We start from the raw sequence: 22,231 nt of genomic DNA on the forward strand, positions 1-22,231 counted from the left end.
CAAAGAGGGTCCAATGACTTGTATTTAATGGTTAGAATGATACACTGAGAAATGATCACAGCGGTATCCTTTATATCCACCTGGTGTATTTTTCGTTTCAGATTTGGTGTTTTTTGACCACCAGAAATTCTACATGGGACTTCTGTATCTCTTCCTTTTCTCACTAAATTATGTTCCTGTTTCCCTCTAGATTGTTGAATATAAGAAACATTTTAAATAGCTACTTCAGTGTTTTTATCTGCTAATGGCTTCATCTCTGACATTTCTGAATCTGTTCTTCTCTTTCATCTCTTTATCCCTGTTCCTTTTATGTCTGATAATTCTGCCCCCCATATTTATTGATATGACTGTGTATATATAAGGTGTACAACATGACATTTTGATATATGTATACATTGTAGAATGATTTCACCATCAAGTTAATTAACATATTCATCACCTCAAGTAGTTACCTTGTTTTCTCTCCTGGGGTGAGAACTCTTGGGATCTTCTGTGCTAGCACTGTTCAGCTATATATTAACTATATATTAGCTCTAGTCCCCAGGCTGTACACTAGGCCTCCAGAGTTCCTCATCATATAACTAAATGGGCCCTTTGACCAACATCTCTCCATTTCCCCAACCCCAGCCTCTGGTAGCTCTGTTACTCTCTGTTACTATGGGTTCAAGTTTTTAGACTCCACAAATACTTAAGACCATGCAGAATTTGTCTATCTGTGCATGGCTTATTTTACTTATCGTAAGGTCCTCCAGGTTCATCCATGTTATCACAAACGGCCGATTTCCTTTCTTTTAAGGCTGAATAAGATTCCATTGTGTATGTATATATATCACATTTGTAATCCATTCATTCCTTGTTGTTTCCTTGTCTTGAGTTCTGTGGATAACACTGCAGTGAACATAGGAGTGCCCTTATCTCTTTAAGATACTGGTTTCATTTCCATTGAATACAGAACAAGAGGTGGAATTTCTGGATCATGTGGTAGTTCTATTTTTTAATTTTCTAAGGAACCTCCACACTGTTTTCCATAGTGGCTTCGGACAATTTACATTCCCACCAGCAGTGCACAAGGGCTCCTTTTCTTCACATCATCACCAAGACTTTCACCTCTTGGTTTTTGATAACAGTAATTCCAACAGATGGGAGGTGACATCTCATCGTGGTTTTGATTTGCATTTCCCTGATGACTAGTGATGCTGAGCATCTTTTCACGTACCTGTTGGCCATTTACATGTTTTCTTTGCAAAATTGTCCCTTCAGATCATTTACCCATTTTAAAATCAGGTTATTATTTATTTTTGCTATTGAGTTAGTGAGTTCTGTACATGTTTTGGATGTTAACACCTTATCTCATACGTAACTTGTCAATATTTTCATCCACTCTGTGTGTGGTCTATTCACTTTGTTGATTGTTTCCTTTGCGGGGCAAAGGAAATTCTGCCATTTGTGACAATATGGATAAACTTGGAGGATATTACGATAAGTGAGATAGCCTTTTAATTTGATGTTGTCCCACTTGTTTATTTTTGCTTTTGTCTGTACTTTTGGTGTTGAGTCCAAAAAATCACCGACTGAGAAGACAAATTGCAAGATTTATCTTTTGTTTTTTAATAAGGGTTATACAATTTCAGATCTTACATTTAAATCTTTTATTTTGAGTTGATTTTTGTATAAGACAAGGGTCTGTTGTTAATCAGTTACTAAGTCGTGTCTGACTCTTTGCAACCCCATGGACTGCAGTATGCCAGGCTTCCCTGTCCTTTGATATCTCCCAGAGTTTGCTCAAACTCATGCCCATTGAATTGGTGATACTGTCCAACCTCTGTTGCCCCATTCTCCTCTTGCCTTCAATCTTTCCCAGCATCAGGGTCTTTTCCAATGAGTTAAGTCTTCCCATCAGGTGGCCAAAGTATTGGAGCTTGAGCTTCAGTATCAGTTCTTCTGATGAATATTCAGGATTTATTTTCTTTAGAATTGACTGGTTTGATCTCCTTGCTGTCCAAGGGATTCTCAAGAGTCTTCTCCAGCACCACAATTTGAAAGCATCAATTCTTCAGTGCTCAGCCTTCTTTATGGTCCAAGTCTCACATTCACACATGTGGAAAAATCATTGCTTTGACTACACCACCTTTGTTGGCAAAGTGATGTCTGTGCTTTAATATGCTGTAGGGTTTACTTTAATTGTTTTGCATGTGAATATCCAATTTTCCTGACATCATTTATTAGAGTCACCTTTTCTCATTGTGTATTCTTGACAGATTTGCCAAAGATTAGCTGACTGTATATGTCAACTAATAATATAATATGTAGTGTGTATTTGCACTGTCTGTTCCATTCCATTGTTCTGTGTGTCCCTTTTTACACCAATACCATACTGATTAGAAGGTGTTCCCTGTCTCTTTCTCTGTTTATAAGGATGCTAATCCCCTCATGAGGACCTACGCTCATGAGCTCACCTAATCGTCTCCCAGCAGCCCCACCTTCAAATATCGTGTGAACTTTGGGGAGAATGACATAGTTTTCAGTCCATGGCACGGAACTTCTCATCTTAAAAAGGATTTAGACTCTAAACGTGTTGAGAACAGAAACAGGTGCTTAGTCCAGGGTATGGTACAGAGGAGGTCTTTGATTGATAAACATATGACTTTGAAATCAATCCTTTCAAAGTCCCAGTGCTTCGTTAGAGACAAATAATGTGCTTCACTCAGTTAAAGGCACGCTGTTACCTGAGCCAGATTTCCATCCGTAATCCTAATGATAAAATACGGGTTGGATGTTCCTATGGCCCAAATGTGGCATCAGGGTCCTCACACTTATTAACTCATTCGAAAGCGGTGCTGTTAGGACTCTGTCTCCGACGAGAACCCTGAGCATGGGCACCCAGAACCTGAGTCCGACCTCCAGCAGTCTGATCCGAGAGGTGTGTTATTTATCTCACATACAACTTGAGATAAGTGACCTTGGTCTTTCCTTCCAGAATTCTGAATTAAAATGGTTCTCTATACTTTTAGTGCAGAGTCATCTTCCAGTGCTCAGATGCTCCATGTTAGTGCCACATGGCAATTCCTCATGTTTTGAGTGATTTTATCACCTTTGAAAAATCACTCTATTTTGATCTACGCAGGACGTTCAGGTGTGATTACAGAGCACGCTGCATTTTGCATCAACCGCCCATCATGTGCATCATCTCCACCTTGGCTTGTGGCATCATTAAAAAAAAAAAATCTGTGCAAATCACGAGTTAAGGGAAGTGCTATTAAAAATCATGCTCCATAAACCAAAGCATTTAAAAAAATAATTTGCTCCATTTCAGAGAGGTCCAGCTTATCAAACACGAGGCCGGCAATTAATGCCTATTGTCCGGATGGTCCCCAAATGATTACAGGCTCCCAGGAGGGAGAAATTTGAAGTGGCCACATTTGGTACCAGGTGTTTGAGTGAAGGGTGCTATTTGTCTTGAGATGTAATTGGTGTCAGCCCCGCAATGAAGAGGTTTAAACTTTATGCCTCGGCTATTATCACAAGGCCAGCCCAGGCCTTTCATCAGACTCTGGCTCCATCACCATCTCTAACAGTCATTGCTCACTGGGAGTTATCAATAAGATGAGAGCTATTGTCAGAATCCAAAATTACGGACTCGGCCCTGGAAGTTGAACAGCTGCAGGCTTACTCATTCAGCAAGACCCTGGTGTGTATGGATTGTAGTAATATGTGACTGTAGGTGCGTTATACTATGTACATACACACAAAGATGATTTTTTAAATAGGTTTAAAGAAATCAGTCAGCTGTATCTGGAGGTAGAAATCATTGTTTCAATGGAAACTATGTGAGTTGGCTACCATCTTCTAGTAAAAAATGCCATATAAAGAAAAGAAATGGGTAATTTAAAACCTAGAATTCAGGATTTCCCTAGTGGTCCAGTCGTCAAGACTCCACGCTTTCACTGCAGAGGGTACATATTCTATCCCTGTTCAGGAGAACTAAGATCCCACAAGCTGAGTGGCACAGCCAAAAAGTAAAAAATGAAAATAAAATAAAGATACAATTTAAAAAACCTAGAAGTCATAAATAACATTATTATACTCATTTTATGTGTTACTTTTCTATCTATGACTGTAAAACATATACACATTACATATAAATGATGACTAATAATTGGAGATTTCAAACTTGGAGCCATTATAAAGTGAGTCAAATTTTTAAGAAAATAATATGCAATTGTGTCAATATTTCTTCAGCTACTCTCTCAGTGACATTTCACCATTTTTAGTTTTCTAACACAATATGAGCATCTGGAATGTATTTATTATATATCTGTTAGTCCATGGACTAATTGTGATAATAAAGATTTCCTCACTATATGGGTCATTTGAAAACTGTGCTTAAACTCTTATGGCTCATGAAGCCCCCTTCTGGAAAACCCTCTTTCTGTTTAAGATCATTTTCATAGCTCTCACTTAAGTAAGTCTCACCATCCGTTCTTCCTTTATTCTAAATGCTAAAAGAAAGTAATTCAAATGCGTCATAAAAGAGCTATTTTATGTTTTTAAATCCCCGTCTGCAGTTTAACACTAGGGCTAAATGTACATTGGCCATCTCCAAAAACATCTGGAGGAACACATCTGGCTTATGACATCTCACTTGGAACATTTCCCAGGGAAGAAAGGGAGTTGTCCCACATGGATGTATTATTTTCTCTCACTCTGCCGAAAGTACATTGTCATAATTAAACTCATAAAGGAGGCGGGGCTTTTCATATCAGGCCATCATAGCTTTTTATTTTAATTATTTAAAAAAATGCTCCAGTTGATTCCCCCCCATTTATCTTTTTTTTTTTTTTTTTAATTTGGCTGTGCCACAGATGTGGGATCTTAGTTCCCCGATCTGGGGTCAAACCTGCAGCCCCTGCATTGGATGGAAGCATGGAGTCCCAACCACTGCACCGCCAGGGAAGTCCTCACCATAGTTTTATAAATAAATTGGGTTTTTAATACACAGGTAAAGTTTGTTTTTTTTGCATTTGCTAAAATATCGGCACTTACCATTTTGACTGATTGATTGATAGTGTTTTCTTTAGAGCCAAACCTGACAAAACACTGGTCTGGAGTGCAGAGAACTGTGCTGTTAGATGTTGGTTTTACAGTCAGAGCAGAAGGTTTCAAATACTCGAGAAATAACCCGGGAAGGGGAGTCCACGCCCCCTCAGATCAGTCCCTGAGGGTTAGGGCCCAGGCAGCAGGCACTCACTGTGAGGGACTAGGAGGTGGGACTAAGGCTCAGGCTAGGTAGTCATCAGCGCTGAATGTACTTTCTGGTGTATTTTTAAAAAATTATTTATTTTAAATTGGAGGATAATTGCTTTACAATATTGTGTTGGTTTCTGCAAGACATCAGCATGAATCAGCCACAGGTACGCATATGGCTGACCCTCCCTCCCACCACATTCCACCTTTCTAGGCGGTCACAGAGGGCGGGGTCGAGCGCCCTGCGTCATGCAGCAAATTCCCACTGGCTCTCTATTTTGCATATAGTAATATATATGTGTCAGTGGTATTCTCTCAATTCATTCCAATGTACTTTTATGATGCTGTGTGATCACGAACTAAGATAAGCTGTGAATGACGTTAAGGGCGGGGGCATTATTCTTGGACACATGACACAGGGGCAAATCTGACTTTGTAACGACGGCTTCTGGGAAGATGCGTGTCTGTCAGAGGCTGTGTTGTGCTGTGTGGGGAAGTGTGGAAGGGCTGGGTGCAGGGGGTGCTGCTCCAGGGCAGCAGAGCCTGGCGCCCCCTCCCGGTCCCTGGAACTTTGCTCTGGGCACCAGTGCTCTCTCACTGGGGGCGCTTCATTTCCAGGTCTGACACTCACGCGATGGCTTGGCTTCCGGCTTCCATCCTGAGTTCTTTCCCATAGGATCCTGGGACCCAGTGACACTCCAGGCAGTGGCAGTGACACAGAGAGCAACTGCGTCACGGCCTCCCCTCAGACCCTCGTCTTCCTCTCTGGGACTTCTCGGAAAACACAGTGGCCTGGAAAAAGGTGATTGCAGCCGCAAGGACCAGGAGAGCTGAATGTCAGACGTCATCATAGGAGTCTGGAGGAGAAGGTGTGGAGAGGAGGGATTGTTTTTGTTGAAGAGCATTGACTGAGAAAGGAATCAACTGATGTGATGGGTGTAAGAGGAGATAAAATTAGTTTATAAATGTGGCACATTAAATGCCCAACCAATATTATTTTAAAACAGACAACAGGGAATAAAATGTTGTGTCAAAAAGTAGAACAAATACCAAGATAAAAAAAAAATCATTCAATAAATACAGATAGGGTAGTGAAAACAGAAAGATTTGGAGAAAGAGGATAGAACCAGTCTTGGGAAAGTAGAAAAATATACAGAAAGTGGTGAGAGAGGGATAGGAATAGAGCGTCCACAAGGAAAAAGGAAGGCGGGGAGGCTCCTCTAGTGAGAATTAATTAATTTACTTTAAGATTTAAACCACTGCTCACCTGGGTGCTGGGCTTCAGTTTGCTCTCCCTTTGTAACTAGAACCTGCTGCCTTTTGTAAGTTGATGTTGCTTACACTGGATGGCTCCCAACCCTAACTTTTGGAACAGATGTTAAACACTTAGTATCTTCAGGGGTCGGGTGGGAAACATAAGTGAATTAAGTTGCCCACAAATACAAAAGAAAGCAAAACAAAATACATCCATCTGTTGGAAACAAACCACATTTTCTCTAAAAAAAATTTTTTTTTTTTTTAAATTTATGCACACCGTGAGGCATGTGGGATCTTAGTTCCTCAACCAGGGATCAAACCCATGCCCCCTGCAGTGGAAGCATGGAGTCTTAGCCACTGGACGACCAGGGAAGTCCTGATCACATTTTCTGCATCTTTCTGAACTGTGATTTATACGTAACACCTTGTATATATGCACATGCACATGCTCACGTGTGCACACACACACACACACACACACATGATGTTGCTTGTTTGGTTAAGAACTGGAAATCTGACCTGTTGCTTCTACAGCAAGAGTTCAGTTTTGGGTCTTGCCTTCTGCATGGTGACGTGAATATAGCATTTGGCTTTGTATTCTTTACTTGGGAGAGAGATTTAGATTAATTCATGTTCTCAGTGGAAAAGCAGTTGTTCACAGAGGCAGCGCCTTTCTGTACTGATTTTTATTGCCGGGGAGATAGTTCCGAGAGAGTTGAAAAATCCTGGTATTTCACTATCACCCTATTTGCATTTTACTAATTGTCTAAAGTTTGGCAATTTCCATTTCATACCTTCTTTTCACAGTTTCAATATTATTTGAGAAAGGAAAACTTGACCTATCTGTTCACTAATTCTAGGTATGAACTTGTTAAATTCACAAAATGATGCACATTTGTTACAATATACGGTAGCATTACTTTTTGGTGTTTTAGTCTTAGGAATTGGACAGATTTCAGTTCAGCCTGATAATAGCTTTTTGGTAAACGGTGTCTCCCTCTAGTGATACAAACCACTGTTCTTTAAAAATACAGTAGAAGTTGGATCCTCTGAAAGAAATATGTTCTTCAACCCAGAAAAAAAACATATTATTAAAAAAGTAAAGTTAACACATGGACACCTGAAGTCTGGTTTCCCTCATACCTCAGGGATAAAGACTCTGCCTGACAATGCAGGAGATGCAGGTTCAATCCCTGGATTGGGAAGATCCCCTGGAGGAGGGCATGGCAACCCACTCCAGTATTCTTGCCTGGAGAATCCCACGGACAGAAGAGCCTGGCATGCTGCAGTCCACGGGGTCACAAAAGAGTCTGACACAACTAAGCGACTAAACAACAACAGTCTGGAATTTATCGAATATCTGATCTGAGATAGTGGGACTTTGGGGGGCATTTTATTCATTTGTTTAGCCCGTCTCCACTAGCTAATGCTGCTAGGTTCTGTGGGTTTACATGAATAAATCAGATTTGAAAGTTCTCTTCAAAGACATTATGATGTTACATTGACATGATGAGGTTTTAAAATGTTCTTTCAAATGAGAAATGTCTGGACCTCATTCTGTTTCTAAAGGTTCTATTTTCCATCAGTGTGAATGCCTCTCTTATTCCCTATTCAGGAATGGCTGTATCAATCATGAATTTTGGTTAACTCTCTTAATTTTCTGGAGGGAAGGCGAATAACACACATTATTATCTATAAATAATGGAGACTATGTTTTTGAGAGAGAATAGTAAAAAAAAAAAATGTGTGCCAGCTGCTGCTATCATTCACGACTTTGCGTGGCTCTTGGGTTTGTGTGAATGTACTGAAGTGTGCAGGTGCACGCATGTGTGATCCAGTAAAAATGCTAACCCTGTCATTAAAACGGTTCTTTAAAGTACATGTCGTTTTTTTTTTACAATGAGTAAAAATAATTTCAGTAGTTCCTAATATCCTTCCTCCAAAAATGTGTCAGGAGGGACAAGCCTGCCTTTAGCTCAGCATCCTGGATACTTTCCTGTTGGAGGTGGTCCTTGGATGTGGAGGGACGGGGCACTCTGGGGTTCCAGGGTTATTCCAGGATCTAGCAGCTCCCTGGAGGCCCTCCCCATCCATTCCCCTCTCCCACCTTCCCTCTGCAGTTAACGATAAAGTTAAAACATGCAAAGACATCAGCCAGTATCAATGGCCTGGGACTGAAGGGAATGAGGCTTAGGGGCCAACGATTCAATATTAATACATAAGTTCCCTCTTTACATGGAGTAGGAAATGGCAACCCATTCCAGTCCATGGGGTCGCTAAGAGTCGGACACGACTGAGTGACTTCTCTTTCACTTTTCACTTTCATGCATTAGAGAAGGAAATGACAACCCACTCCAGTGTTCTTGCCTGGAGAATCCCAGGGACGGTGGAGCCTGGTGGGCTGCCGTCTGTGGGATCGCACAGAGTTGGACACGACTGAAGCGACTTAGCAGCAGCAGCCCCCTTTACAGAGAGTTGGTGGTGAGTGAGGGTGGGAAGGTCGGAGATATGAGTGTTCTTCCTCTTTTCCTGAATTCTGATGGACAGGGACACATGGGGTGAGTCCCACTCCAGCGTAGAGTGTGGGCAGGTGGGCAGTGGTGGGTACATGGCCTACAGCCTGTGAACACACTGTGTTGACGCAAGACTAATTGTTAGGGCCTGCTTGGTGATGGCTGTCTGGGTTTAGATTTTCTGCTTAGTTGAGAGGAGATCTATGAGTCACATATACCTCTCAACTGACTCCGATCACCTGGCCAGTCAGTGGCAAAGGGCCCAGGACGGCCCCCCTGAGCCAGTGGTGTGGCTTTCTTCATTGCGACCCAGGCAGGTGTGGGAGCTCTGGGCTGTTAACTACTTTCAAAGGCAGAGTAAGTGACTGAGCTATGACAAATAACATAAAATAGAGGCAGAACCCGAGTAAAAAGTCTTTTCCAGCAGAGCTTCTTCATCAGCTCAAACTATCCACAGGCTTTGACTGTAACTCAAAATATTACATATTTGCTTTACATGTATTTGTCATATTTTTAAGATCTTGAGTGAAAATCTTCATTCATCACCAAGATGACTGAATTAGTCTTTAAAAACTTCATTAGCAAGGGATGTTACAAAAAAAGGGAAAAAATAAGTAATTTTGGAAAATTGTAATGCATTTTAAAAAAATTAAAATGGTGTGGTAGACTGGGGGAGAGAAGTGCTCTTCTTTGGGAGCAAAAGGCAGAAACACATAAAATGTAGGAAGGGAAAGTGGAGCCCAGCCCAGGTTTGTACACAGGCCGTCGAGTATGTGATCTTGTGTTACTTACAAATCACGTTTTAATTTCCCCTGGAAATATTCCCTGAGGCCTATTGCTCTATACATAGAAGGAATATTAACAAGGGCTGGGAACAGGTGTACAGGTGAGGCAACCCAGTCTCCGAAGCCGGAGCCCATGCCACCAGGAGCCTAGCTTTCCCTCTTCACCTGGCCGCTGCCCCGTCCCTGGTCCCCACACTGTCCCCGGATTCCACCTCCTTCCCGGAGCTCCTCTTACAGGAGAGCCCTGTGTGTGTGCGCGAAGTCGCTTCAGTCGTGCCCGCCTCTTTGTGGCGCTACGGATGACAGCCCGCCAGGCTCTAGTCCACCACCGTGTTCATCAGGGGAACTTGTCTCCTGCAGGTTTTGGGGTCATATTTCGGCATTTAGGGAAAGGCAAGGCTCTGCTGCCGTCAAAGCTTAAACACTGTCAGCGACTGTGTGCCCAAGGTCTTCTCAAGGAACTTCAGCTCAGGGGCTTTTACTTTAGCGCCCTGGCCTCGGCCGGGTCTGAGCTGGCCTCTCCTGTTGGTGGGGTGTGTGTGGAGGTGCGGAACTGCATGGAGTGGGGAGCCCGTCTGGCCTGAAGAAGAAGGACAGTGGGCTGGGCACTGTGGCCTCTGGTTTGGGAGACCCCTGAGTCCTGCCCATCTTTTCCCAAGGGAGGTGAGTCTGGGTTTGGGGAGGTCCTGGGTATTGAGAGCCGGCAGGAAGCCTGAGATGGAGGCTCGCTCCTAAGTTCCCCCTCCCCCACGGGTCTTCTCCCAAACATCAGGGAGCCGATACAGCCCAGGGCTGCAGCGAGCAGTCCTCTCGAGCACAGCTGCCCCTAAAGAGGACAGCGTGTGGATGAGTGCGGCCGTGAGCTGTGCCGACACCAGCTCTGAAGCCAGCCGCTCCTGCTCTCTTCTCAGCAGGCTTCCTCCCACATGTGTTTCCTTGGGAAACAGCTGCATTTTCTGGATGTGTTGAGGTGAACTCCTTCCTTGCACAGAGCAAGGCGGGAAGCTAGGAGGCTTTCTTTCTTTCTTTCTTTTTTTAATTTAAGGCACCAAAATGCACATATAAAATGTTGTTGAACCAATGATGTTTTCACAACATTTTAGAGCAGTTCTAATCACTTTTTTTTAACCTGTTGTGTTTTTAAAATATTTGCTGTGTGCATAGAACAGCCTGCAGGCTGCCTGCTGAACCGGAGGCCGTGGGCTTGATGGTAGTCAGGTGTGTTGTGGGGGTGGAGGGGGTTGGGATGGGGTGGTGGTCTCAGTCCTCTGGGCGTGGGCATCAGGGTGCATCCCGGTCTGCCTGCAGGGGACGCGCCCATGGGGACGCGCCCACAGAGGCGTGCGGTCCTGCGTTCCGTTCCAACACCATCTTCTTCCCTTTGCAGCTTCCCACTTCCCATCTGTGCCCACCCACTGGTTTCTCAAAGAATAATTTTAAAAACTGGCACGTGGTTCAAGGGCAAAGACTCCAAAGCTGTGGGCTCCCTGGTCCTGGGTTTGGGGTGCTGGAGACGCGAGGCCACAAGCTCTGCCAGCCTTACCTCCTTGAAGCCAGAGGAGGTGACCCAGCCTGACCGCCAAGTCTGTTTGCTGCTGCCCACGGACCTGGGGCCCGGAGTGTTGTCTGTATCTGCAAGCTGCCAGGGAAGCGTTTGCTGTTCCCTTTCATCTTTGCCAGTGCTGCCTGCAGACTCCAAAAGGCATCTTCAGAGGCTGATAATTAGAGCCACGGGCTCAGAGCATGAGTGCTCACTCCCTGTGCTGCTTGGGTGCCGTCCTTCTGAGAAATGACATCCTCGCCAATAATTATTCAGTTATCACCTTGTTGTATTACTCCTGCTGGAGTCTCTATTTGAGGATAAATGTTAGGCCAACCTTTGCCATTCAATCCTCTGATTCGAATAAATGCAATATTCCAGAAAAAAAACCGAAACAAAACTAGAAACCCTAGGCAGCAGTTGTTTCTGAACAGAACACGGCTATATGATAGTTTTAAGGATAGTGTGAAAAATGAGTACTTAGTAAAGTGGCACTTGAATCCACTTATGATGGGCTTCCCTGGTCGCTCAGTGGTAAAGAAGCTGCCTGCCAATGCAGGAGACGTAGGTTCAATTCCTGGGTTGGGAAGATCCTCTAGAGAAGGAAATGGCAACCGACTCCAGTATTCTTACCTGGAGAATCCCATAGACAGAGGAGCCTTGTGGGCCACAGTCCCCAGGGTCATAAGAATTGGATACGACTGAGTGACTAAACAACAATCCGCTGATGAGCTCTTGGAAGCAGTCAGTTCACATTTTGTGGAAGGATGTCTGCATGCTGCCATCTTGCTAGGATGCTCCTGTGCATGGACCTCTATTGTCTGTAGATGGAAATCTGCAAGTCCAGCTTTCCCAGAGCACAGAGCCCTAAATTCCAGGTGCCGGTGACGTTACACTTTGTCCACGTGCTTTGGAAGCCGGGGCGGAGGGCAGAGTATCTGGCTGGGAGAGTTGACGCGTGAACCACTGGGATGTGCCTCTGGACTGAGAGTCAGGTCTCTGTATTTTGGCTTTTGTCTCGGTGAAGAGAGAACAGCAGAGAGCTCAGAATCAGCAGACTCCCTGGGTGGGTGCTTCTCCCCAAGACAGCGGTCCCTAGACTTGGCCCCAGTGAGGGTCCTCAACTTCCTTTGTGAAGTTTGTCTGGTCCTAGGCCTGGAAGTGGCTTCACAGGGGACACTAGTCATAAAGAACCCACCTGCCAGTGAAGGAGATGCAAGAGACGCACATTCAGTCCCTGGGTCTGGAAGATCCCTGGGAGGAGAGCCTGGCAACCCACTCCAGTATTATTACCTGGAGAATCCCATGGACAGAGGAGCCTGGCGGGCTACAGTCCATGGGATCGCAAAGAGACACGACTGAGCTACTGTGCGTGTGCACACACACACACACACGCCTGGAAGTTAGGTCCCATGTACAAAGACGCAGGAAAGCAGACAGTGTGAAGGGCATTCGTTAAGGAAAGGCAGGAAGTCTTTCAATACCAAAAGAGGATGAATTACAAGTGTTTCCTTGGCTCCAAAGATGGCTGTTGAATGCCTGTATGTTTCACATCACTGACCCCTCGGCACACACTCCCATTCTGAACTTGAGGAAGGGTCTTTACCTTAGCTCTTCCTGAGTTTCTTGAGTGATGACTGTTTTTGTCCTGGATCCACATTTCATAAGGTAAGAATCCCACCTCTCCAAATGTGCTCCCAGACAACTCGTCCTCACTTAGCAAATGAACAAAAAAAGAGTTCAAAACTCCACGTAGGGAAAACCTTCCCCTCTGCAAATTTGCAGCAGGAGAAGTTGGACTTTGTTGAAGCTTGTTTTGGGTAAGCAGCAAGCATGTTTCCCCGCGTTGGTTCGGCAACAACATTTGAAGATGTCCCGTCGTCTCGTGAGACATGAATGGCATATTGTGGATTCCAAAACTGTGCCTGCATCTGCTATGCCCAAACCTGCTCCGTTTGCGAAGCTTACAAGTAGGCTGGCCTGTTTTTTTTTTTCCTTCCCCCGAGTTTCTCTTTTGGCCAAAGACAAATTGTTTCTGTGTTACTCAAAATACTTCAACTTGTCTGCAACCCAGAAGAGAATGTAACAGGGAAGGGCCTTCTCAGGAATTCACCCACGAAGGGGAATGATGCAAACATATATGGACAGGGAGGTCCCAGAGAGTGCTGGTGTCTTTTTTCTCCTCTGGAGACAAAGAGTTGATGTGGATCTAGAAAAAGAAGCTCACAAGAGAAGTTGGTGGATTTTCTGTTGTGCTCCGAGCTTCTTGGGTGAGCTTGCTGAGGTCTTATTTCATTGGTCTTCTTTGGATTACTAACAATCAAATTTGCAAAAAAAGTGTGGGCCCTCTCCATGTGGAATAATACTTCTGTATGTGGAATAATACTCTAGCATATGTGAGGTTCTCTGAAAGTGATGGGTCAGAAAGTGGTAGCAAGAAAAAAATTATTATTAAGAATGTTTTAAAAGTGAAAGTGTTAGTCACTTGGTCGTGTCCAACTCTTTGTGACCCCATCGACTGGTAGCCTGCCAGGCTCCTCTGTCCATGGGATTTTCTAGGCAAGAATACTGGAGTGGGTTGCCTTCTCCAGGGGAATCTTCCTGACCCAGGGCTTGAACCTGCATTTCCTGCACTGCAAGCAGACTCTTTAAACAACTGAGCTACCAGGGAAGCCCATGTCTTAGAGGTGATCAAAAGGTTTCTGAGACAGTATGTGCATCTAGATTTCTCTAGAAAGACCACAATGGACAGGAAAGTTTAAGACAATCAGCTAAGAACAGGTGAGGCAGCCAGTCGGCTATCATGTGCCAGGTGCGGTGACACAGGGTCCCTGACTCCTGGAACTTCTAGGCTGGCAGAAGGGTTTAATCAGGTGTTGCTTCAGTAATCCATAGGCTGAAAAAGCACTACCCTTGAAAGAACCGAAACACAAGGTACATTCCCCCCACTGCTGTCAGCTTTGTTCACTGGGACCAATATCCTCAACCCTGGAGTGAAAACTCGCGGGTCCCCAGCTCTTCTGCTTGTTCTCAGATGATACAAAAGCTCCTCTGGCCAGTTGGAGTCACAGAAATAGTCTCATTTTAGCTCTTGCAATGTCTGGGCCCAGGCGCTGGTCAACACTGGCCTTGACTACTTAGCTTGACCTCATCCCAGGTCCTCCTGGGGCCTGTCTGCCTGCAGCTGGGCTGGCAAATCCTTCTGCCTTTTCACTGCAGCTCCGTCCCCATTTCACTGCCCCACTGCCATGGCTGTTGTGTGTGTGTGTGTGTGTGTGTTGGGAGGGCATACCCCTGCCCACTGGACATGTGTGTGTATGAGTGTGTGTGTGTGTGTGTGTTGGGGAGCATATCCCTGCCACACCTGTGGTGTGTGTGTATGAGTGTGTGTGTGTGTGTGTGTGTGTGTGTTGTGTGTGGGGAGGTGTCAGAGGTAAAAGCCCCAGCCCTTTCTTACCTGGCGGGCAGGTGTCCTGTTTTCTGCCCTGGCAGATGGTTTGAGCCAGCCCTCTCTCAATGGACTTTCTAAAGCACTGAGTCTTTGGCAGTTCTGGGCAGCAAGGCTCCTCATTCTCCGAGTCTCCCTGATCCGAGGTGGAGGGGAATATGCCTCTTACTTCCTGGGTCCCGGGTACCACCCCCGCCATGCGCTTTCCTCAGCCCCGCCTGGCCCGTGGTCCCTCCTGCCTCCTCCTGTCAGGCCCTTTCCTCTCTCTAGGGGGCCCCACTGGACAGATAACTCCTGTTGGCCCAGGGACACACACACACACCTGGGCCTGGGACCTCTCCTCCATGTCCTACCCCCCAGGCGGGGGTGCCCCTGTCCCCCAGCACCCCTGTCCCCCATCTCCACTCTGCGCAAGCCCCAGGGTAGTCTGTGGCTCCTCTGGGGGTTCTGGCCCACCCAATGCACAGCGGGCTCAGGCTTCTGAGCCGCTTCGTTGCTCCCACCTGGTCCCAACCACAGGGGACAGGCCCAAGCTCCTCACCTGGACCCGAGTCAGAAGGCAGCCCCACCCCAGTCCTGCAGAGCCTGCCTGGGCGACCGTCTCTGGCCTCCTGGTCCTGCCCTCACCAATCCTTTCTGTATTCTTGGTCCGGGAAGGGTCCTGAACCTAGAAGGAGCCCCTGGACCCTTCTTCTTGCGTCTGCCTCTGCCTGGGGATGCAGGGGGTTGTGGTGAGGTCTGAGCGGTGGCCTCAGGTCTAGGCTCCCTGGAATCCTAAGGGCCTGAGGTTCAAATTCTGGGTGAGTTCACTTCAAACCTAACAAAAGAGGGCATGATGACTGAGATCAGAAAACAAAAGAAACCGAACTCCACGGGGTTTAAACAACTTTCCCCGAGGCCGCACTCCGCATCCAGGCATCCAGGTCAGGCCTCACCCCCAGGCCTGGGGGCCAGGAGCCGCCCTTGCGGTGTCAGGGTGAACCTGCGGGGCGAGGGCCGCCTCCTGACAAACCCGGGGCAGGCAAGCCAGAGACCCTGGGCTGGGAGGGCCCTCCGCCCCGCGCGCGCGCACAACAGGTCCTTGTAGGAGCGCGCCGTGCCACGCGGCGCCGGGGATGGGTCTGCACTCGGACATGAGCCCGCTTGTTCCCCGCTCGCCGTGAAAAGAGTTTTGAAATGAGTTCTGAATAGACAGCATTTTCTTTGTGCGAGTGGTAAATAACCCAGAGCGGAGTTACCGAGTTGCAGCTTCTGCATTCTGAAACTCCATGGAACTTTTTTGTGGGGAGAAAGGCAGGATGTTTTTTACAGAATGTGACCTCCCCGGAACACTGGAGGTGAGGAGAAAACGCTAGTGAGATAACGGTCACTGCTTTACATCTGGGAAAATACAGCTTTTAACAAAGCTACAAGAGGAGAGAAGATTCCTACCTCCCACCCCAAACCCATGCCTCATGGAGTTTCCCCAGGTGCTTTTCCCCTGGGTTTGACATTTCTTTAGATCTGATTTAAGAATCCGTGATTTTATAGTGATCATTTTCCTGTGCACATTTTTTTTTTCTCTCCCATAGAAAGCGATAGCATCTCTGAATGGGGCCGTGTGGAGAAACCCTAAGAGAAACAGCATAAGAGCATTTTGGAATATATCCCGCAAAAGATAACTTTCTACACATCTGGCAGAGATTCTCCAGGTAAAGGTAAGAAAAGAAAACACGGTGAAAAGTAGAGTCAAATTATATCATGACATCACACTGGGTGAGCTTTGGGGAAACACAGAGCCCTGATGCAGGATGGATAGGGGTGGGTGGGGAGCCAGGAGAGTCCAGTTCCCACCCCTCCCCCCACAGGCATGGACTCAGCCTGTGGCCCTAGTCTGCGGTGACCAGGTCGGGGTCACCAGGGGCTGTTTCAGAGTCTCAGAGCACATGGGCGGAACACCAGAGGGTTTGTGGGGTCCGGCAGGAAGGTCTCCTAAAACATCCATGTGTTTAATGCTGCAAATGTTACTTGTACAGTATGGAATTCTTTTTAGGTTTGTATTTGCACTGGGACTGACTCATTTTCTATTTAGAATTCTTAAAGAATCACTTTTACGGCACTCAGATGAGAAGTGCATCTGGTGCTTACATATAATAAGCATCAAACATGAAGACGTGTTGCGTGCTGGAGCCATTTGTTTGTCACTGTAGGGGACCTGCACCATCTCCACTCTGTGTGTTTCTTTTCTGGAGTACATTTTGCACCAAGGCATCAAGCTTTAGGGCTCTTTCCTTGAGCAGTAAGAACATTTTAAAAATCCCTAGCTAGTTTCAGTTGTTAGAAATGAACACCATTTAAGACTCTCCAGGAGGTACTGTGGATGAAGCTCAGAGGGACAAAGATTGCATTGGTCACGTCCTGGTATTTGGGCTTCTGGATGCATTTCTGAAGCAGAGTGTCAGTAACAGTTACTTGTGGGCAGGTTCCATATACATAACATGAGCACTGTAACGAGATCTTCTTTCCAGCAGACTGAAAAGGTCAAGCTGGCAGTTCTCAGGACCGAGTCAGTGCTGTGTCTCACAGTGGTGGGTAAAACAAGGCAATTATAAGGCAGGTAGAAGTTGTTATGTTGCAAGTGTTCTCATGGGGTCAAGCTTCTGGTTTTTGAACAATTGGTGGGATGCATTTGTTGTTTACAACTTGGAACCTTGATCTTTCTAGTTCAGACAGATTGCTGTCAAGTTAATTGGAATGCCCCCTTTCGGTCATCTTAGAATGAGTAACGCAAAAGCAGCGATTCTCCTGTGAGCTGTGGTGGTGCAGTTGAGATAAAACGATGACATTCCTCATAAAACCATCCTCGATAAGTTCAGAATAATACTTTTTTCTTTACCGATTTCATAACCATTTATTTTTAGATAAAGTAGTGTCCTTGGGTGCTGCGTGCTAAATCAATTCAGTTGTGTCCAACTCTTTGCAACCCCATGGACTGTATCCCACCAGGCTTCTCTGTCCATGGGACATGGGATTCTCCAGGCAAGAGTACTAGGGTGGGTTGCCAGGCCCTCCTCCAGGAGATCTCCCCAACCCAGGGATTGAACCCATATCTCTTACGTCTCCTGCATTGGCAGGCGGGTTCTTTACCACTAGCACCACCAAACTAGTGTCCTTGGTTTGTCATTAGTTCCTTGTGATTGAATACATTCTCTGGGAAAAGCTTTATCTTCAACATGCAATAAAAACTAATCATAGGTCCTCAACTTAAGAAAAGTTTTACCTTAATTATTTCTTTAAACATTTAACATTAAAATACAGCTTTGTTAGGGAACTCTACTCAGATCTTTGTGTTGGCCTAAATGGAAAGGGAATCCGAAAGAGTGGAGATATGTATACGTAGAGCCGATTCACTTTGCTGTGCAGCAGAAACTAACATAGCATTGTAAAGCAACTGTAATCAAATAAAAATTAATTAAAAGTAAAACAAAATACAGCTTTGTACATCACCTTCAGAAATAGGGCCCTTAAGTAAGGTAATTATAAATTCAGGTGGGCTTGTGGGCGGGTCGAAGTCACTGTGGTACCAGATTGTGTCCTGAGGCCATTTACAGGACATCACCAGCAGGGGGCAGCGCAGAGCAATGAACGCAAAGCATTCTGACCAGATGTCTAAAAATCTAAAGTGAAAATGTGTGTATGATCATAGTACTTTTTGGACAATGTCCTCCCCCGAACTCATATACCTCTAAAATAAATTGTTAAAAGGCCCAAACATGTTAATCCCTGAATAGTTGTCTCACTGTGAAAGTGTTGAGGGGTGAAGAGAAAACTTGATCTCCTTGTCAGAGGTATTTGCACTGATTTTTACTTTTGATTGATTTTGTTACAAAAGGCTCTGTGAGTGCAAATACCAGTAATATGTGCACATTTTCATTATGAAGCTTTTCAGGGTGATTTTTCTGTTGGAAAATATTGTAATAAAATCATAATTCAGACTCACGGAATAACCCTTACAAAACAGCATTTGATGCAAAATGCAGCTTTGGGTAGGTTTTCATTAAGTCCACATTTCTTTGAAGAAAATGATAACACATTGCTTTGCTTGTTAAATTTTTAAATTTTTTCTCCTCAAAATGACTACAGCAAACATTTTATGTTCTTAAGAAAAGCCACATGTAATACTCAATATACTCAATATTTGACATACATTTTACATTGGAAATCTGGATAGAATCAGACAGACTAAACTGAAACAAAACCCTAAAGGATTTAGAGGGACAGTTTATTAAAACATGTTCTATTTCATCACAGGGTTATTGTGAAAACTCGAGTTTAATGTTATTGTTATTCAGTCGCTCAGTCATGTCTGACCCTTTGCGACCCCATGGACTGCAGCATGCCAGGCTGCCCTGTCCTTCAGCACCTCCTGGAGTTTGTTCAAACTTATGCCCATTAAGTCACTGATGCCATCCAGCCATCTTGTCTGAGTTTACTGGTCCCAGCAAAAATATTGAGGGACTCTCAGTGTCTTTATACTGAATCTTCTCCTGTAATCTGGAAGGTAGCATTTAAGATGATCATTCTTCTTGGCTAATTAGGATTGCAAAACATTTCTCTTTCCCAAAGTTCATGAGCCCATAGGAAACTGGAGCTGCTCTTGCAAGCCAAGTGTCCTTCTTTTGCCGTTAGCTTTCTTGGATTTACCTTTGAAGTGACTTTGGCTCCCGTTGACTTCCGATATCTGACACATCGAGTATGGTTGTCTTCAAGGGTTTCCCAGACAACCAGGACAGTTCATCTGGTTCCAGTCAAAGTGCCCTTGAGCTCCAGTCACTTCACTTCCCTGCATGAGTCATGTGTGTAGCTGAAGGAGAGACACCAAAGGCTTCATGTGAGAGGCTGATGTGGGTGAAAAGATGGATGGATTTCACACTAAGACATCCACCTGGAGGTTCAGACTTCCGATTCAGACTTCCGATGGTGGCCAGCGGGCTCACTGAGTCAAGCTCGCATTTAAACTGGGGGGAGGGATCCAGGTCCTGGGATCTGCCTAACTCCTGGGATCCACTGAATTCCTGCTCAGGGCTCCTCGGCAGACTCTTTAGCTACAAACTCTTACTTCACGTCACCCCCAAGAACTCCTCAGGGTACAGATTGTTGCCACCACCACTGGCCTGCATGGTGCCTGGGGGTCCCCAATGGCTGTCACATCCGCCCCCATCTCAGGTCATGTCCACTGTGACCCGCCATGAAGCCACAAGTAAAGTTTTGTTCTGCCAGGCTTGTTTCCAGCCCCAAGTTGCTCCTGAAGAGCAGAGGGGGAGGAGAGATCAGAGGACTGAGCCTTGGTCTGCAAAGGTTCCTGGACTCCACATTGATGCCTTCTGTGTTTTGTGTAAAGTGAAACACTTCACCTCATCTAGGTAGGAGTACAGTTAGGCAATTCTTTTCTTCTTTTTCTTGGTTCTTTTCCTCACGGTGATGGACTAGTGGCTGGACTGATTGACAAATAGGGCAATAGAATATACAGCCTGTGCATCCCACCGGTGGGAATCTCAGATGGCAGCAGGTTGCTGCCTGAGCATGGGGCTTCTGTGGAAGTCTCCCTGTTGACTCCACGCTGCACTCAGAGTCCAGAGAGCTGAGCAGTGACTCTTTTGTCATCCAGACCACCCCTCTCCAACCCTCTCCCCTACCTCTCATCATTCCCCTCTCCCTGCATTTGTTATATTTCATTCTGTCTGATACACTCACTGGGACATGAACATCTCATTGCAATGTGTCTAAGTAAGCAAATTTTTAAAAAGTCACTTTCATGAGTCTATAACAAATTTAAATAAGGATTATATATATAATAGGGCTTCCCAGGTGGCACAGTGGTAAAAAATCTGCCTGCCCATGCAAGAAATGCAAGAAACATAGGTTCAATCCCTGAGTCAGGAAGAACCCCTGGAGAAGGAAAGGGCAACCTGCTCCAGTATTCTTGCCTGGAGAATTTCATGGATGGAGGTGCCTGGCGGGCTGCAATCCATGGGGCCGCAAAGAGTCATACACAACTGGGCATATTCATGCACACACACATATATAATAAGCATTCATGGAAGTATATATTTTTATATACAGTTCCTTTAACTAGCAGCCTTTCCATCAGCTACAGTTACACTGTGATTATCACTTTAAATAATCCTTGGCTTGTTAAAATTAATGGAGATGAACGTAATTTTATAATAGGAAATGTTGTTTTTGGGGTGTGAAACAATAGTAATCAATTTGAATAAATATTTGCTATTTGTTTTCATAAAAGTTTAAATCCTCCAAAGAGAACTCTGACCAAAATAGGAATAGAGCAGGATCAAGGAAACAGGTGGTATGAGTCATATCACTGGCTTTTAATTAAAGGATGCTGTGACTGTTGGCGTGGACCACACATAGGCAGTTTCAGAATTTCTTAAGCTGAAATCCAGCTGGAGAGTTCTTAATCATGGTGGACTTATCTTCATCATTTATAGTCTCTCTGTGCATTGATGGACATTGGTGATAGGGTTTTGATACCTAAATCACAGTTTAAAAAAATTCAAAGAGGCATATGAATCCTCAGGCTGAGGCATTTCCTGAGCTAGCGGGTTTTCGTGCAAAGCTAATGTGTGTAATAGAGACTCAGTCTTTCGCTGTACAGTTTTGTCATCCTGTTTCAATAACTAAATGAATATTCTGAATTAATAAGCTTAATGTTTGTATAAGCTAAAGACTAGTCTAAGCTCTGCATTCATTGATGGGAGCCTTAAGCAAATGTTTCTTTTCATCAGCTTGTTCAAGAGGCATAAATGTAATTATGGCTCTGAGGTCATAACATAACAATTGGTCAACACGGTAACTAACTCTGGAACAGGTAGCAAAGTTATGGGTTGTAAGTTGCTTTGAATACGTGAAAGATCCTGAAGGATAGTTTTTTTCTTTTTCAAATGTGTATATATTTATACTTTTATTGTATAGAATAGAGACTGAGCATTAAAGTATATCTGTAGAACTGAGTTTTGTTTTTATCTGTTTACTGTTTTGAATTTATTTTATTGAAATATAGTTGATTTACGATGTGTTAATATCTGTGTGTGTGCATGTCTGTGCTCAGTCATGTCTGACTCTTTGTGACCCCATGTACTGTCGCCCTCCAGGGTCCTCTGTCTGTGGGATTTTCCAGGCAGTAATACTGGAGTGGATTGCCATTTCCTTCTCCAGGGGATCTTACTGACCCAGGGATCGAACCTGTGTCTCCTGCATTGGCAAGCGATTCTTTATCACTAGCGCCACCTGGGTACTTGTGTTAATTTCTACTGTTCAGCGAACATGGTTCTATTATATGTATATATTCTTTTCCACACGGTTTATCACAGGATACTGAATAGAGTTCCTTGTGCTATGCAGTAGGACCTTGTTGTTGAATTTGCTTTTTTAGTTAATTCTTTGG

At 44.8% G+C, this 22,231-nt stretch overlaps 1 long non-coding RNA gene across 1 annotated transcript in view; it reads left to right on the forward strand.

The window, feature by feature from the left end:
- The first annotated feature begins 15,980 nt into the window (after positions 1 to 15,980).
- The window catches only part of LOC147359515 (uncharacterized), a 114,989-nt gene continuing 108,738 nt past the window's right edge, over positions 15,981 to 22,231 (forward strand). The window contains exons 1-2 of the long non-coding RNA XR_015140861.1: positions 15,981 to 16,124; positions 16,359 to 16,484. This is a non-coding gene — a long non-coding RNA (uncharacterized LOC147359515). The remainder of the gene's footprint in view (positions 16,125 to 16,358; positions 16,485 to 22,231) is intronic.

Source organism: Bos grunniens, chromosome 14 (genome assembly GCF_055505025.1).
Source record: "Bos grunniens cultivar Pamir isolate PY7600 chromosome 14, Bosgru_T2T1.0, whole genome shotgun sequence".
NCBI lineage: Eukaryota > Metazoa > Chordata > Mammalia > Artiodactyla > Bovidae > Bos > Bos grunniens.